Raw genomic sequence first — 18474 nt, forward strand, 5'->3', positions numbered from 1 at the left:
AAGTTTAACAGACTGAGGCAAAGCATACAATACCCTGGACAGTGATATTCACCGTGGGTTTTCTTTGCTTCGGTTCCTGTAGACAGCATTCTGATGCATCGAGGCTAGAGGCTTTTCACACTTGTTATATCTTAGAATTCCTTCCTCCTTTATACATAACCTCATCTCCTTTATACATGTTTCTCGCTTTTTAATGTAAATTCCATTGTCCTAATATGTCTTTGCAACTTAACTTTTTCCATAATATTACAGGATCCTTGGACTTTCTTATCCCAGGCATTCTGACTTTCTGGCTGGGCTTATAGCGCCAGAAAATCAGGAAAGGAAAAAGAGTGCATCTGAAGGCCCAAAATGGACAAATAATCAGAAGGCTCAGACACCACAAAAGGAATCTTGTGGGGAAAGGGGGAGCAACTTAACACCTTTCAAAATCTTAATCCCACTGCAGGACATTTGCAGATCCTCTGGTCCATGGGGCTTTAGTTGCAAGTCCTCACACCAACTTTCTTCAGGCACTTTTTCCCTATAAGGAAAGACAGAGTATGCCAATTAACCCTTTCAGCCCGTTCTGCCATTCAATGAGATCATTGTTGATACGTGAACTCTATATAACTGCCTTTGCCCCATATCCCTTAATACCTTCAGTTAACATAAATCTATCAATCTCAGATTTGAAATTAATAATTGATCAATTATCAATCACTAATTGCAGAAGAGTTCCAAACTCACATCATGATTAGGTTGTACAAGTGTTTCCTAATTGCACTCTTGAAAGGCCTGGCTCTAATTTAGACTATACAAGCCTACCCCCTGCCACCACCCCCCGCCCCACAACCACCACCACCGCCCCCCCCCAACCCCCACCCCCCCCAGTCTTATCCAACACTCCCTATCGAGCAGAAATAGCTTTTCTCTGTCTACTGTATCTGTTCCATTTAATATAATGAAAACTTTGATCAAACCACCATTTAAGCTCCTGAATTCCAGGAAAATCAACTTAGTATTTACGTTTCTTCAGGTTTTAACCCTTGGAGTCCAGATATAATTCTGGTAAATCTGCACTGCCCTCTCTCTCTCTCCAAGGCAAATATTTACTTCCTAAGGTGATGGTCAGAACTCACAGCACTGAACAAGTAGTCTAACCAGGGTTTTATATAGCAGAAGTATGACTTCTACCCCTTGTATCTAAGTCCTTTAGATACAAAGACCAGCATCCATTAGCTTTTTTTGATTATTTACTGGACCTGTTAATGACAAGAGTGGGATATTTAACCAAGCGAGGTGAGAGAGCAGCAATGGCTTCTACTCACTGAACCTTAAAACAGAGGGCCAGTAACATCAAATTGGAAAGCCCCAGAAATTCCCAGAGCAGCTCAGAGGAGAGGGAGAGTTGATGCAATGGGTTTCTACCACTATCTTTTATCTTTGCTGTAACAGGATAAAGGTTACCTTCAGGTATTTAACTCCAACCCATACACGGTATGGCTTCTGGACATGGCTGTCGGGAAGAAGTCACGATACTCTGTTTCATGGTTTAGGACGGTCTCGACAGATTAATTTTGTATGTTCATATTCGGGTCTTTTATGTAATTCTTCCCTTAAAGCCACCTAAGAGACAAAGATTAAATGTATAGTAGGAAAGGTATAAAGGGGGCTCATTCACAGAATAATGAGCTCAGTTTTAGTATATCAATGGCCCTGATGTGGCAAATGAGGCATGAAAATCTCTGGTATTTAAACAACATTGTGACCTCCAGTTCACTATGAGTATTGCCATGGGAGATCTGCTATATTTTCAACAGAAAATGTAAGTAACCTATAGATTTTGAATGTTTAAGGCAATTAACTAAATTAGACAGAAACTGGGATTACCATAAAATATATGTCTGCAGCTGATGTCATTTAGGTTCTACTGACAGTACTCTTACTTCTGAATTATATGTCTGAATATTGCACTCGGGTGGGGTCTCCACCTCCATGAAGGATACTGATGAGCTGGCCTCCTTTTGGTTAGCTTGCCTTGCAACTATTTAACAGCTGTTGGACCCATGCAGTCCCAGAAGGGGGTGTGCAGTGATGGAACTGGACTTAAAGATATGTCTGGGGCTGTCACTGGGGCCAGGCTGACAGGCCCCGGCGTGGGGGTGGGGTGCCGGGTTTATTTTTGTGGGGGTGGGGGGGTGATGTGAAGGGAAATCCAGAGGGAAGAATTACTTTGGGGGAGTGGAATCTGGATCTGAAAAGGAAGCAGCTCTCCTTGCCTGCCACCAATCTGCCAGGCTTCACCTGGTAGGCTGGACACTTGGCTTTGGCCTTCTGTGCTGTCTGTAAAATCCCAGCAGAGGCAGAAAGAGGTCCTTAAGTGGCCATTAATTGTTAAATTTCCTCAAAGTCTCTGCTGCTATAACTTAAGCAGAGACCATGTTTATACACATAAATGGAATCTCCACACAAAGCTAAAATAGTGGAGCTGGAGATGCCTGGACCAAGTTTACTACCATTATCTATGGGATGAAATCAGTCCATCTGAGGTACTAGCTCTAACGCAATACAAGATATAAACTGGAAAGTCAATATATGACAACAGAATTTCATGGGAAAAAATTTCCCCCCGTTGGGGAATTATGGGAGTGGGCACGGGTGGGTGCGCCTCAAATCGGCGCCTACGATCAGGGGGGCGCGCCGCCATTTTATGTGGGCGGGCCAATTAAGGTCTGCCCAGCATGACATCCACCAGGAAGCGCTATGCACTCCCTGTGCGGGCAGGGGGGATTCCCTCAGCCGAGAGTGCACTGTTTCGCGCATGCGCACGAAAGAATGCACTGATCTCCCTGAGGCTATGTGCTGTCTCAGGGAGATCGGCTCAAAATTAAAAAATTGTCATACAAATGATAGGAAGATTTCCCTGAAATGTCCTCTCATGTGACACTGTGACATGAGTTGGAACATGTCCATGACCTTAATTGAAACCTTTATTAAACATTTAAATACACTCGTGAAACCTCATCCCACCCGTGGATGAGGTTTCATGCTTTTCCTGGGCTTCTGGCCTGTTCGCCAACTTTAAGGCTGGACGGGCAGGCCCATTAATTATGTTAATTACTTTTTTAATGGCCTCAATAGGCCGTTGACAGGTCAGTGGGCGCACAGCTGATTCGGCTGTGCCCCAGCCAACCTGAAAATGGAAATGATGGGGGGTGACGTCGGGAGTTCCACTTGACGTCCTCCCCCGTCAATTTACGCATTGGCGAGTGGGCCCCGCCCCTGCTCGGCAACAGGAAAATTCTTCCCCATGATATGAGTAATAAATATTTCATATTTCACTTTTTTAATATTTGTTATTTGCAGGAATGAATTCACAAGCTTGAAAATGTGACAACCCCTCTCATGAAAAATCAGTAAAATAATCGGTAAAGCAAAGTTGATAACTTATATACAAATCACGCAGATTTACTGACACTCAGGTTAGTTTACTATTTCTTGCAAAAGTTGTATCTAATCTTAAATTCCTTTTAAATGCCACACTTCATGGCTGCATAGTCATTTTATCCTCCATGCAGTTCCTGGAGATATGCCTAATTTCATCTGAAATGTTCTAACTGGCCTTTTTACCTATCCACCCTTCATGTCCAGCGCCTATAATCCTTCATTTTTAGAGCAAGGAACCTTTCCTGTCTAATGGGAAAATGGTATCAACATAACTTCCACCTTCTCGTCATGTAGATACTTAAAGTGCTGAATTTGGCACTTGACGGGTGGGTGGGTCCGACCAACTCGGTGGCGGGCCGGAAGCCGATCGCTGCCGCCAAAACGGGCTGCACCACCATTTTGCACAGGCGGGCCAATTAAGGCCCACCCAGCGGGGTTCAAACTCACGTGTTCACTGGAAAAATTAAATTGGCAGAGGGCGTGTTCAGACCGCTGGTTCCAATGGGGAACCGGCAGTCTGTATAAAGAATGTCCAGGCAGCCTCCATTAGGCTGTTCACCATGGCCGTCACCGGACAGCACAAGATGTGAGGGCAGAGGAGGAGGAGGGGGGCAGGCTGCAGGATAGGCCAGCAGGGGGGCCACTGTGCTCCTTAGTTCTCAGATGCCTGCCTTCTATCCTCCTTGAAGAGGTGTCCTACCATCGGGATGTCTTGTTTCCCGGAGGATGGGAGGAGGAGGGCCCCCCACATCACCAGGCAGGTGTGGTAGTTGCTGGCGGAGGCTGTTAGCTCTCATGATGATGTGCGGCGCACCAGAATGCAGTGCCGCAAATGCTACAATGATTTGCTGCGCTCTGGAAGGGTGAGTACCATGTTAACCTTGGCCATTTGACCCAGCAGGTAGCCTTAGCCTTTGAGGCCCCACCCCCCACACATCTTAGTGTTGTGACTGCATTGGGCATTTTTGCACAGGCTGGGTGGGCAAACGGGTACTGACCATGCTTACATCAGCTTTAGTGGTTGAGGAGAAGATGGGTTCTCCCCGCAGCATATGTTGTTGCTTGTTGCATTTGAGTAGTATGGGGGCAACCTGCAGGGGAGGCAGCTAGACACATACTCAGAACTCCAACACGTCATATTGATGGTGATGAGATGGTGGAAGGGAAGCCTCAAGGTGTCGTGGCCAAGTGCCATCTGCTGGCATCTGCGCCGCACCTAGTTGCGCCTCCTTGCCATGGGCGCTAAGACCCATGTGTTATTCAAAGTGATGGACGCCAAATGTGTCCAAGGTGGCCGTTGGGGGAGGGGATTGGGACCAGCCGTACAATCTTCTGGGGACTGATCACCAGTAGTGTGGACAGGAGCCGCTGGAGGCCTCAGAAGGGCCACTGTGGTTGGGATGTGGCGTGCGCGTGCAGAGTACATGAGCGATCAAACCCAATAAATGCTCTTCTCTGTTCTGCAGGCAAAAACTAAGAGCAATATCCGGGAGCAGCAGTGGACTGGTGGTGGGCATGCCGTGCTGCAGCACTTCATCAGGTATGAGGAGCAGGCCATGGAGCTGGGGAGGAGGCAGGTGACCAGATCGGCAGGTGTCGGCGAGGCTGGGGTCTAGCGGCCAGGTAATTGAGATCCACAGTCCACTCTGTCTCCCCACCATCCAAACCACTGATGATTGCTGCAATCATTAATGCTGCAACACTGCTCATTTACAGACTGATACACTCAGATGTGTGGGTCATACACAAAGGTCCCTTGGCCCCTTGAGGATGAATATCTCCAGCACCTTCCAAAGTTGCCTTATCCCATTTGTGACCACTATCCCCATGGCCTAACATGCTATGGCATCGCTGCTGCACATCCAAAGACTTATTGCATCTTAGGAGGGTTTGTACCTCCACCACCCTTTCAGCCAGTGCATCCCACATTACTCTGTCCAAAAGGTCCTCAGCACCTCACCTGTCAACCTCATGGCACTCAACTGAAATAAATGCCACCACATTAGTCATCCCTGCGCCAAGGGGAAATTTTGCCTCCTGTCCACCTGGTCTATGCCCCTCATAATGGTATGAAGGTCAATAATGTGACCTGTCAATCTCCTGTGCTCCACTGCAAATGTCACAAGTATATGAATGTTTCCTCATCGCTCCAACTCTCCAGGCCAGCATGCATCCAGGTCAGGAACCTCTGCACTCCAATGCCATCCCTCCCATGAAGTGCAGGTCACAACTGAACACAGAAGTGTAGATGTGGCCTTGACAGCGTTTTCTGCATTTGCAACATGACCTCCTTTTTCCTACATTCTATTCCTCGGCTAATAAAGGCAAGTCTGGCTTCGACCTTGTTAAACGCCTTATGTTCCTGTTCTGCTACCTTAACAGGTCCGCCCAGCAAGGTCCCTGTAATCATAGAACCATAGAAATGTTACAACACAGAAGGAGGCCATTTGGCCCATCTTGTCCATGCCAGCCCGAGAACACCCAGGTGCCCTTTCTAATCCCACCTTCCTGCACCCAGCCCAAAGCCCTGCAGCTTACAGCACTTTAGGTGTGGATCCAGGTACTTTTTAAAAGAGGAGATAGCTGATGCTCTGAGGATGATTTTCCAATCTTCACTAGATACAGGGGAGGTACCAGAGGACTGGAGAAATGCAAACGTAGTTCCATTGTTTAAAAAGGGATCAAAGGAAATGCCAAACAGTTATAGGCCAGTTAATCTTCCATCGGTGGTGAGCAAATTAGTAGAGAGATAGGATTAACTGTTATGTGGAAAGGCATGTACTAGTCAGGGATGGTCAGCACGGATTTGTTAAAGGAAGGTCTTGACTCACAAATTTGATTGAATTCTTTGAGGGAGTGACATGAAGGGTTGATGAAGGTAGTGCAGTGGATGTTGTGTACATGGATTTTAGCAAGGCATTTGACAAGGTCCCACATGGCAGCCTCGGAAACAATCCATCTGGCCCTGGTGACTTATCAACTTTCAAGGATTTCAGCCCTTCGAGTATTTCCTCTCTCTTTAGGACCATCCCATCCAATATCTCGCAGTATTCCTCCTGGACTACTATATCTACATCCTCCCTTTCCTTTGTAAACACGGAGACAAAATATTAATTCAAAACCCTTCCCACAGCCTCTGCATCTACACACAAGTTTCCATCTTCATCTCTGATAGGTCCCACTTTTTCCTTAACTAACCTTTTAGCATTAATGTTTTGGTAAAAATATCTTTGGGTTATCTTTAACTTTACTTGCTAATCTTTCTTCATGCCCTCTCCTTGATTTCCTTATTTCCTCTTTTACTGCGTCCCTGCACTTCCTATATTCGTCTAGACTATCTGCAGTGCTTAGTTCTTTGTGCCTATCGTATGCTTTCTTTTTCTATTTGATCTTCCCCTGTATTTCTCTAGACAACCAGGGAGGTCTAGATTTGGCAGTACCACTCTTATTTTTGTAGGGGACAGTCATCATGACTTCCCACGGTCCTACCATTACTCATGTATTCCCGTACCTTGCTTGTCTTGCCCAAGTGCTTAACTGAACACTTATCCACATAACATTCCATGTGGCATTCCTTAGGCCACCTGACCAGCCTGTCTGTATACGCATTTAATGTTTCGGCCTCCTCTTGACTATTTACCACCCCACCAATGTTCGTCTCCTTAGGTTCTGGAAGGGTGAGTGACTTATGAGGCTGGGGGGGGAAAGGATGAAAGGTGTTACTGACTGAACGCCAACTGATGCACAGTCCTTGTTGTTGATTTCATCAGCACCACTGCATGGCTGCCACCAACACGCCCAGAGCATCCGCCTCCATACCTGAGGGCCAACACTTTCAACTTGCATCACACGCTTTCAGCGAGCCAGGCACCAGCGCAGCGACAAACACTTTGGTGGGGAGTGTAAGGTTGGCTAGTGTCCTGGGGCACAGTGCAGAGGGCACTTCACAATCATGGAGGAGATAGCACGGACAGAGAGTGCCAATGGTGCCAGCAGCCGGAGGACTGCACGGGATCAGGCACATGCTGAGTCTGGCAATGATGATGTGCTTCTGGAGATGTCACCAATGCAGCAGCTGCAGGACAAGCGGCAGAGTGTGCAGGAGCATCTGGTAGGGTTGCATGAGGGAGTGCTTCAGTTGGTCTCTGTGGTGGAGGAGTCCAGGCAGAGTGTCAGTGATGGCATGAACCTCAGGACAGAGCTTCAGGTTTCCTCCACTGAGAGATTGGCGAATCTCATGGAGAGGGGCTTCATTCGGATTGAGACTCTTCTGATTGGGTTACACTCTGACCTGCAAGCCCTCACAGCGGTAACGGCCACGGGTGGTCATTCCCAATGTGGGAGATGTTCTGCACACCAAGTGTCGCCGCTCAGTACCCATCAATCTGCGGTGAGCAGGGAGGTCTAATTTAACCTCACATCGGCGCAGCAGCTGTCTGTCATTGCTGTGGGCCCCTCTCAGGGTGCTCCGGATGAGGGCAGCAGCTCTTCCGCCCCTCTGCCAGTGATCGTTGCTTCTGTTGAGGCTGTGCCAACTGGGGAGGTGCCAGTTCTGGAACTGGCCACTCCCTCCCAGGCGAGGTCACCACAGGCTCCATGGGCCAAAGGATGACCATCAAGGTCATCGAGGCCAACATAACAGCAGAGCCAGCAGGGTGCTTCACAAGCCACTCCAAGCGATGGGGCAGCACCTAGACGCAGCATCCGCAAATGTAAGCATAAGGCACCTTAGGCACTCCACGGGTTTGTCACTGGTTGTTTTGTGTTGGCCCCAGATTAGGGAAAATATAATTATGTACATCAGAGTGACGTTTGTGTTTTATTTTGGTGGGAATAAAGTCCACTTTTCTGACCATGGCTGAGGGTGTTTCCTTTGTGCTGCATTTGTATGTTTCACAGACATCTCATGAGTGTTTGAGTGGTCATTGATATTGCTGTACTAAGCCCTTAGCATATGAGGCACCTAAGTGCCACGTGTGGAAGTGCCAGGCAATGCTGGTCCTGCAGATCCATGTGTGTGGACCTAGCTGAAGGTTCGTTGGATTAAATTGTCCCCGGTGTCCTGGCCTCCTTGGTGTAGTTGCGGGTCGGCGTGCTGCCCCTCATCATCGCCTTGTGCTTCCTCATCCTCTGAGCCGCTGCTGGATTCATCATGTGCAGTCTCATCCAGGGCTTCAAGGTCTTCATCATCAACTGCATCCCCCCTTTCCAGTGCAAGATTGTGCAGAGCACAGCATGCTACCACTATCACAGAGACATGCTCTGGGGGGTTACTGGAGTGCACCCCCGGAGCAGTCCAGGCAACGGAAGCACATCTTGAGAAGACCGATGGCTCTCTCCACCACAGCCCTTGTGGTGCCCTGGCTCCTATTGTTGCGCTGCTCAGCTTCTGTTCTTGGATGGGGGAGAGGTGTCATGAACCACCTTCTGAGGGAATAGCCCTTCTCACCCAGCAGCCAATCATCTAGCCGAGCCAGAGCACTAAAGAGCCCCGGCACCTGGGAGTGTCTGAGGATGTAAGCATCGTGGGAGCTGCCTGGGTACCTTGCACAGACTTGCAGAATCTGCATCCTGTGATCACACTCTATTTGCACGTTCATGGAGTGGAAGCCCTTCCTGTTGGTGAAGGCACCGGGCTCACCTGCTGGTGCCTTAATAGCCACATGTGTACAGTCTATAGTACCCTGGATGCGGGGGAAGCCAGCAATGGTCGCGAAGCCTCTTGCTCACTGTGTCTGACTTGCCTGGTCCCAGCGGAAGTGGATGAAGGTCAATACCCGTCTGAACAGAGCGTCTGTAACCTGCTTGACACAAGTGTGGACAGCTGATTGGGAGACACCACAAAGATCACCCACCAAGCCCTGGAAGGAGCCAGATGCATAGAAGTGGAGGGCAACTGTGACCTTCAGAGCCACTGGCATGGGGTGTCCACCCACACAGTTAGGGGAGATCTCAGGGCCAATCATCTGACAGATATAGTTCACGGTCCCCCTTGACAATCGGACCCTCCTTCAGCACTGCACCTCAGTCATATTGAGGTAGCTGCTTCACCGCCTGTATACCCTGGCAGTAGGATAGTGGCATCTTCTGTGGCCCCTTCCGCCTTGGACAACCTCTTGGCCCTGTTCCTGGCCTCCCAACGGTGGCTCCCCTGGAGGCTGATTGTCCATTCCTGGCCTCCTCCTTATTCTATCCCTCCCCTCCTTGTCAGAGGAGCTGTCTCCAGTGGAGATGTCAGAACCCATACCCAGGCTAAATGGAGGCCTCTGGAGAGCTGCAAGCCCGATAAAGATTACTGTCTGCAGACTGCTGAGCTGAAGCTTCAAAACACAGAGAAAGCTATTGGAAATCGATCTGAACTGCTAACAATCACACAGGCAAGTTTAAAACACTTTCTGCATTAAATACTTCAGATTAAACATTAACAACCCCTCTGAGTCCACATATCCCGCGCGTGGATGAAGTTTGTTAAAAAAATCAGTTACCCGCCTGCCCATTGGGCCCGTGCGCCGAGGAGAAGATCACACGGGCTCCTCAAAATCGGCCTCAATTGCCAAGTTAAGGGCCTTAACAAGGCCTTTAATTAATGGCGGGCACGCGTCACGGTTCATTGCGCGCCCACCTAAATATCGCGATGCTGCGCGCTGACGTCGGGACGCTCGGCCAACGTCAGCGAACGACATTTTAAGCGCTGACGTGCAGGCTTCACCACCCGCACATCATCAATAAGATTCTGCCCATAATCTCTATTTCACTTTGTTGGGGTTAACCCTGTTGAGGACCACAGTTTTACTTGTCATTCTGGTAACAACAGAAAGTATTAAAATAAAGCTACCTAGCAATTTTCTACACTGGAATTATTTTTATTTACATAGCCAGCCTCAAAGAGTAAGGCCTGACTTTTGTACTTCATTCCATGTGGTCAATAAATACCAATCATGGTTGTGTACATCAGTTGATTGCAAAAGTGGAATGTAAAATATATTCTCCAATTCTCCTAAATCATCAGAAGACTGAAGATGGGCAGTTGAAAATTGTGCATTGTACTCATTGACATTTTGGAATGTCGGCTGCATCGTCATCAACCTCCTCCAAATATTTTTCTGCAGAGTTGCTAGCATTCTAAGCCTACAATATGTTTCTCCTTCAAGTTGCTGCTGGTCATCAGTGTTGATTGCGAAGTCAATTGGCCCGATCAGCAGTACTGTTGTAATCTCCTGTATATATCAGTGAGCAGTAAACTGGCTGCGGCTGCAGTTGACCCCCACACCGCCTTCGCCAGTGCTAACCCAGAAGCAGCCTAGGCATGTAAAGATTGTGGCGCAGCACAGACTTTGATAGCCATGTGGTTGTTTCAAATTGCGTAGCTGCCTTGCTGATGTATATGCCACAGCTTTTTCAATACTAACAGTCTCAAGAGTCATCTTTATCATGATTATCATGCTCCCAAATGAACAGTCCTGTCAAGTTAAGCTTTTTGAATGGTACATTTCATCCTACGAAGTCAGATCATACATTTTCCTTGATTTATTTCCCCTTATTGTCCTTCCTCTTGCAGTGCATGTGTCCAAGAGTGTGTGATGGATGTCCTGCTGCTACCATTGTAACTCCTGCCTGGTTGCCAGGAGACAAATGACAGCATCTGGTTGTGACTCCTCATCATCCAATTATTTTCACCCCTTTGCAGGGAAGCACCTGGCCTCTATCTGGTAAGGTATGACTGAAGACATTGGGAACTCACTGCAGTGAGGACTCAAACAAATTCTGTGGTGCAAGAATAGGATCTCCACTGCAGCCAATGTTGCCATGAGTTAACTATTTTTACTAAAACATATTAAAATAAGCAGACTGTTACTATTTTGTTACAAATACAAGGCTTTATCCAATTGTTATGCTTTAGGGCTGTATTTTTCATTTGGGGTAAAATGGAGCAATTAAGGATGTCGTGTGACCTGTTCTGAACTCTGCTGACAGCAACCCTGGGTGGTTTGGGTGTTAAAGATTAAAAGGGGCCCAGTTTGTTTTACTAGGAAGAGGATGCAAGATGTTCATGCCGAAAAACAAAGCATCTGTGCTGAGGGTGGATAGACTGTTAGGCCCAGATTTGCACCCCTGGGTCAGTTATGCAGAGTTGGGTGATAAAAATGGTCCCACATTAGTGGGATTTTTGGTTGGATGGTGGTGAGCTGAAACATGAGTTTGGGCTGGCAACCCTGGAACGAATGTTCAGGCTGCCAGGTGCAGAGAAGGGCTGGGCACAAAGCTGCCTCTGTGCCCTGGCAGTGTGTTTAAATTAATAAATAGTATTAATAAAACAAGAAACATCCCTCCAGACCTCATGCCTCACACCATTCGACTCCCACAAACTCCTTAGGCCCAATCCATCCCAATCTATGCCAATCTGTGCCCCCCACCCACCCCATGACTCCTACACCCCTATGCCAACTTAGCTACCCTCTACCCATCCCCATGCACCTCACAACCCATGTCAACTTAATACCCATCTACCTACCCTCATTGCTCTCATACCCCATTGCCAATTTATTACCAATTCACACTGACCCATGCCCCTACACCACCCTTTGCCTTTACCCCCTCCATACCAGGTTACCTATTAGCCTTGGACACTTCCTTGACAGTTTTGATGCTTCCCGGATAGCTTTGACGGATTTGACATTTGAACAGCTCCTTAACATTTCCTTGATGCTGGACATTTCCTGGACAGCTTGACATCTCTCAGACAGCTGGACAGTTCCTGAACAGCTGGATGTTTCCCTGACAGCTGGACAGTTAGACACCTCTTTTACAGCTTGACAGTTCCAATGGGTTTGGGCATAAAAAGTGAATAATTGCATTCACTTTTAATAACCGCAAAGGGTGCGTTAACTCTCCCAAATGGTGACGGACCTCTCCCAAAGAGTGCCTTGCCTCTCCCAAAGGTGCCCTGGAACCCTATCCAAAGGGGTACCTTACCTCTCTAAAGGGGTACCCTGACTACCATAAGAATCCATCAAGTTCCAGGCCTCCTCTTACCTGTTCTCATCTATGCACTCCAGGTTCCACACTCCTGTTCTTCCAAAATCTAACTTCACTGAAGGTAGCTGGTGATTTAAATGGCCAACTGCCTCCCTGAATTGCACACATGTGAACCCCAGGCCGACTCCAGTATCACCCCCATGAAGATGGGAAATTTTGGGTTCGGGGAAGGCCATTTTTGGGATTTTCCCAGCTGTCCATAAGATGTCCAGCTGTCCAGCTGTCTAGGAGTAGTCCAGCTGTTAAGAAAATGTTAAGGAGCTGTCCAGTTGTCAAATTTGTCAAAGCTACCCAGGAAGTTTCAAAGTTGTCAAGGAACTATTATGTTGGACGGGCAGGCGAAAAGGCAAAGCGGCCTTTGCATTTTTTAGGAAACCTCATCCACGGGCGGGATGAGGTTTCCAAAAGCAAACAAAAATTAAATCAGAATTTTAAAATTTAATTAATAACATGTCCCTGCTGATGACAGAGTCACATGAGGGGATATGTTTTATAACATTTTTAGAAGGTTTTTTTTTATTTTGAAAAATGCTCATTTCCCTGAGGCACAGAGCTGCCTCAGGGAGATTTTCAAGCGCCCATCGACATGCATGCACGAGGTTGGCACTTGCCCTCCTCCTCCAAATCCCCCACACAGGCAACGCTGAGCGCTGCCTCTCGCATTTCACGCTGGGTGGGCCTTAATCGGACCTCAAGCGTGAAATCGCGGTCCAGCCCCGATCGTGGGTGGGGTCGACTTCCCGACCACTCCCACCCGCACCTGCCAAGCCCACTTGATGAGGGAACAATCCTCCCCTTGTCTTTATTCCACCCCATTTGAACAATCCTATTCAATCACCTTTATCTGCAAGTATCCTCTCTTCCTGCAATCATGGCCAGAATATTACAGTCAGCATGCAGAGGCAGGTCCGACATGCCGACACATAAAATGACGCAAGATGATGTCGCGTGCATGTCCCGACGTCATTGCGCTTCATTTCGATATTGCGTTCGGCGGGCACATGCCCACCGAACTGTCAAAGGCTTATTAAGGCCATTAAGAAAGTAATTTACCTCCAACCTTAAGGTTGACGGGTAGTCGAAGAGCCCAAGCAGCACTTTTGCGTTTTCCAGGAAACCCCATCCATGGGCTGGATGTGGTTTCCTGAAGGTCTTACGAAATTAATAAATCAATTTGGTGAACTTGACAAACATGTCCCAGCTCATGTGACACTGTCCCATGAGGGGACATGTTTAAATAATTTTTAACTTTATTATTTGAATACTTTTATTATGTACTTAATCTCCCTGGCAGCTCCATGCCTCAGGGAGATAGCTGCGCTCTTTCGTGAGCATGCATGAAGGAGCACAGGCCCCAAATCTCCCTCCTCCCCCCGCCCACACAGGTTGCGCTTGGCGCTACGGAACGCATATTACGCTGGGTGAGCCTTTATTGACCCGCCCGCATAAAATGGCGGCCCGCAGCCGACGGTGGGCGGCAATCGGCTCCGCGCCCACCCCTGCCCACTCCCGCCTAGCCTGCGCGACATAGTTAAGACTCAGCCCCATTTCTTGATGTGCACTCTTTCCTCCTCCAATCACATGTCTCTATATGCATCTTCTGCCCTTTTAATGCTGGATTATTCATCATTTTTCTTTCCATCAATTGGTTGTCACTCTTAGTTATTTCCCACCTGCTATAAGCCTCTCTTCACTCTCTGAAAGTTGCCACTTTCTTTGACTTTAAAAGCCTACTAAAATGTCATTGTATGTGATTCAGTCTGATTGTTTGTAGTTCTGCTCAGTGCCCACCCTTTTCCCCATGCCCAGTAAAACAGAAAAGTTTTTTTCTCCCTTTAACCTGGCACTATCTAAATGAAATGTATTGTAAATCTTAAGGGTTAAATTCAATCACAACTGAAGAACTGAGTCAAATTTACAGTATAATGGGGAATTGAATTTACAGGAAGATGGTTATCCTCTTATTTCTGTCCTGATATTCTCCTGTAGTTCATGTGGTATTGGTGATTATTGAAAGATGGTTAATCAACGTCAATTTTCCAGGTAGCTTAACAGTGCATCAGCATCCCAAAATGTGATATATGATAACACTTCCCATTGAGTTGGATGGGGCAAGAAGTTAAAAGCAAAAAGAGTATTAATCACATTGGGCTGTTCCTACATCTCCGAGCAGGTGAAGCATGCCACTGGTAGCAACCTGAGAACAGGAGGCAACACAACATAGGATAGTTAACCATCCAGCATGAGAGAGACATTGGCCAGATTTTCACTCCTGGGCTGGATGCACAGATAAGGGAGACTTTCTAGTTCCTCGAAGCCGACCTTTAAAAACGGCTGCCTGGACATTCAATTTTCAGCCAACGGGGCTGGAGACAGGCTGAATTAGAAGTCAGGCGGGCGACCCCAGAAAAACCGAGGAGGCTGCTGGGTGTGGAGGTGGGCTGTATGGAAGACCCGGCCTCAGGGGTCCAGTCCTGTATCCAAAGTGTAAAAATAAAAAATAAGACATGAAACCCCTCAACTCCCCAAACATTCCCCATGCCCCATCCATGCCAACCCATGCCACCTCATTCCTCCCATGGCTCCTCATGCCCCCAAAACCAAGGTATGCCCCCCAAACAACTCCAATGGCCCCTCAAGTCCCCATGCCAAAGTATGCCTTTCCACCCACTACCCCATGGCCCCTCATTTTGTATATTCCAACCTATGTGCTCCAACTATCCCCATGACCATTTATATCCCCGATGCCAACTTAGTGCCAACTCATGCCAATGTATGGCCCCCATCCACCACTGTTTGCCCTTACACCTACCATGCCAACTCACCTATTATTCACCATGGCAGACCTCTGGACCCATGCAGAGATGAGATAAAATAAAGTTCTAAATATTTATTGCAGACTTCAATATATTGCAAAAATACCACGGATTCATAAAACCCTCTTTATTGCATTTACAGTCCTTCATCTAAATAAAGCCTTATAACAACTAAAATTTCATTCAAGTGCACATTCCCTTATAACAACAAGCATTTTAATTCATAGTTCCACATCAAAGAGTGTATAACCACTTGTAGCTGTCAATAAAATTGTGAAATGGCTGGCACCCTACTGTGATAAAGAAAGGTTTGTGTGAAATCAGCCATGCAGCACTAATCCAGTCACGGAAATTCTCAGGTTTATGTTAATGGACAGAATGAAATAGCAAACAATCATTGTTTTTAAGGTTTCAGATTTTTTTCAAGGGTTTAAAGAGCAGGACTTTTTAAATGCTTGACAGTTTGACAACTCCATTTGACAGGTGCTCTTGACATATCCTCTTGACACATTTGACAGGCCCTTATGACAGGTTTTCATGGCAGGTTCTTCCGGCAGTTTTGAAAGTTGATTTTGACAGGTCTGTTGACAGTTCCAATGAGCTTGATAGTAATGAGTTTATGCAATTGTTACCCACATTTATGTCTAGTTTTAACTTTTCCAATGGGCACCTTACCTACCCCAAAGGGCAGCTTACCCCCACCTGAAATGTCCCAGGACCAGCTCCAAAGGGGTACTTAATCTGTCCTAGGTATCCAAACAAATCCACAAAGTTCAGACCTGCTCTTATCAGGTTTAATCTGCACAAAGCGGGTTTCACACTCAAGGTTACCAAAATGGCACATTAGTGGAGGTGGCTGATGATTTAAATGTATATAAAACATACATGCATGAAATGCGCCCCATCCCCATTCCCACCGTGCAAAAATGGGAAGTGCTGTGTTCAGGGGCGGGACTTAGGATTTTCACATAGTTCCACTATTTTTGAAATGACAGAAAGACTGCCCCATCATGGCAAAAATCTGGGCCATTCTTCTCCTTTGTAACAATATTGTTTTCAGTTGGATTCTAGCACAGTTTTGTATGATAAAATGTTAACTTTATGAATTGGGTTTTGTTGTTGTAATTAAACAAGCCTGTTCAGATTTTAAGGGACTAACCCGTTTAGTCAAAGGTCTGTTTCTCAGACATAATTAACCCATGAAAGAGTTTGTTAATGTTTACCTTGAACCCTGTGAGTGTTAGATGGTAATGAACTAAAAATTAACATGTAACACCTTAAAGTTTTTACACTGCATGGCTGCATTAACACAACATATATGAATAGCACAAAAACAAAAATACCTCGAAAAACTCAGCAGGTCTGGCAGCATCTGTGGAGAGGGATACAATTAACGTTTCGAGTCCGAATAACTCTTCATCAGAACTAAGGAAAAATAGAAAAGAGGTGAAATATAAGCTGGTTTAAGGGGGTGGGGGGGGTGGGACAGGTAGCGCTGGATAGAGGGCCAGTGATAGGCGGAGATTGCCAAAAGATGTCAGACAAAAGGATAAAGAGGTGTTGACGGTGGTGATATTAGCTATCCAGCCCTCTATCCAGTTCTACCTGTCCCACTCCACTTAAACCAGCTTATATTTCACCTCTTTTCTATTTTTCATTAGTTCTGTTGAAGAGTCATTTGGACTCGAAACGTTAACTGTGTTCCTCTCCGTAGATGCTGTCAGACCTGCTGAGTTTTTCCAGGTATTTTTGTTTTCATTCTAGATTTCCAGCATCTGCAGTGTTTTGCTTTTATATGAATAGCATGCAGCAATGAGTTTGAAGTTTGCACCATATATTGTCCATTATCACTGAATCTTTCAAAGATTGAAGTGAGATAATACTCAACTGGCATTCCACAGAAGGATGACAATAATCTAGATACTCAAATAGGCATGGGCTTAATTATCGTGAGTTTGTGAATGCACAAAGGACAGCCATTGATGGTAGTTTAGTAAATGCACTGGGCAGTTTTGTTTAGCATGTTTATTTGATTCATGTGGCTAGCAGGTTGCTTATGTGGACAGATCTGCTATATTTATAAAGGATGGGAAGTCATGGGAGTAATCTTGTGGTTTCATGATTTATGCTCCTGGTGAGCAAGGAACCTTGCAATTATGTCCATGTGGACCATGATGACAGCTTCACCTTCTCTCCTCAATCTTCATCTTAAATCTATTTTCTGTCTATTTTCCAATTGAGTCAAAAGTAGCAGCTGGCAGGTGCTACCGGGTTGTTAGGTTTCAGAGATTAAACTCAATTTTGACTCAGAATATTCACTTATGTTCAAGAAGCATAAGTTCAGGTCAAAAATACTAGGTGGAAAGAAATAAAGCAAGAGGCTAAAATAATTCAAGCTAAATGGTATAAATATGTTGAGCTAGATATGCTGAACTTTTTTATGGTGCAAGTTCAGAAGAGCTTAATAAAATGTAGAAAATAAGCCATGGGATCTTCCTTTTTGTGGAAGACCACAATAGCTGTGATTCCAAACTGTAAGCAAAGCAGAACAACGGCAATTTCTTCTTCTGCACTGTATATTGTCAATTGCTACCTCATAAACAATTTAATCCAATACCGATAGAGAAGTCTCTGAGCTGCTAAAAAAACAAACTTACTTTTCATCACAATACTAACAGTCAAAATGAAGAAGTATCTCTATATATAAATAAGAAATTAAGCATTCAACTCTCGATCTCAGCCCTGCAACATAGCCGTAAGAATGCTCAGTTTACAATCCAGAGTTCGCCAGGACATATCACACGTTTGTTTCGTACTCAAATCTGCTGGCCTCGATTGTGATTAATTTTGTCATCTTTCAGCCAAGCCTCTAGGCGGGAACCCTCATAAGAGCAGAGCATCCCGTCCCAGAGGATGAGAACTGACATTGCCTGTCTGGCCCTGCAGCAAGAAGGGCAAAGTTCCATTGGAGGAAGTTGTGGAGAAAGTCATGACCCAGACTGTGGTTCAAATGTCCAACTTAATATTGGAAGAAAGATGGAAGGAAAATGGTGGGGGGCAAGCATTACTGACAGAAAAAAAAACTCACTGCTGTCTGGCATATGTGCAGGTTATAACTATTAGACTTAAGGGGCAGGTCCTCTAAATGTAATACAAACAATATTAAAGAAAAACGCAACATAAGAACTCGGTA

The sequence above is a fragment of the Carcharodon carcharias genome, chromosome 11 (assembly GCF_017639515.1).
Source record: "Carcharodon carcharias isolate sCarCar2 chromosome 11, sCarCar2.pri, whole genome shotgun sequence".
Taxonomy (NCBI): Eukaryota; Metazoa; Chordata; class Chondrichthyes; order Lamniformes; family Lamnidae; genus Carcharodon; species Carcharodon carcharias.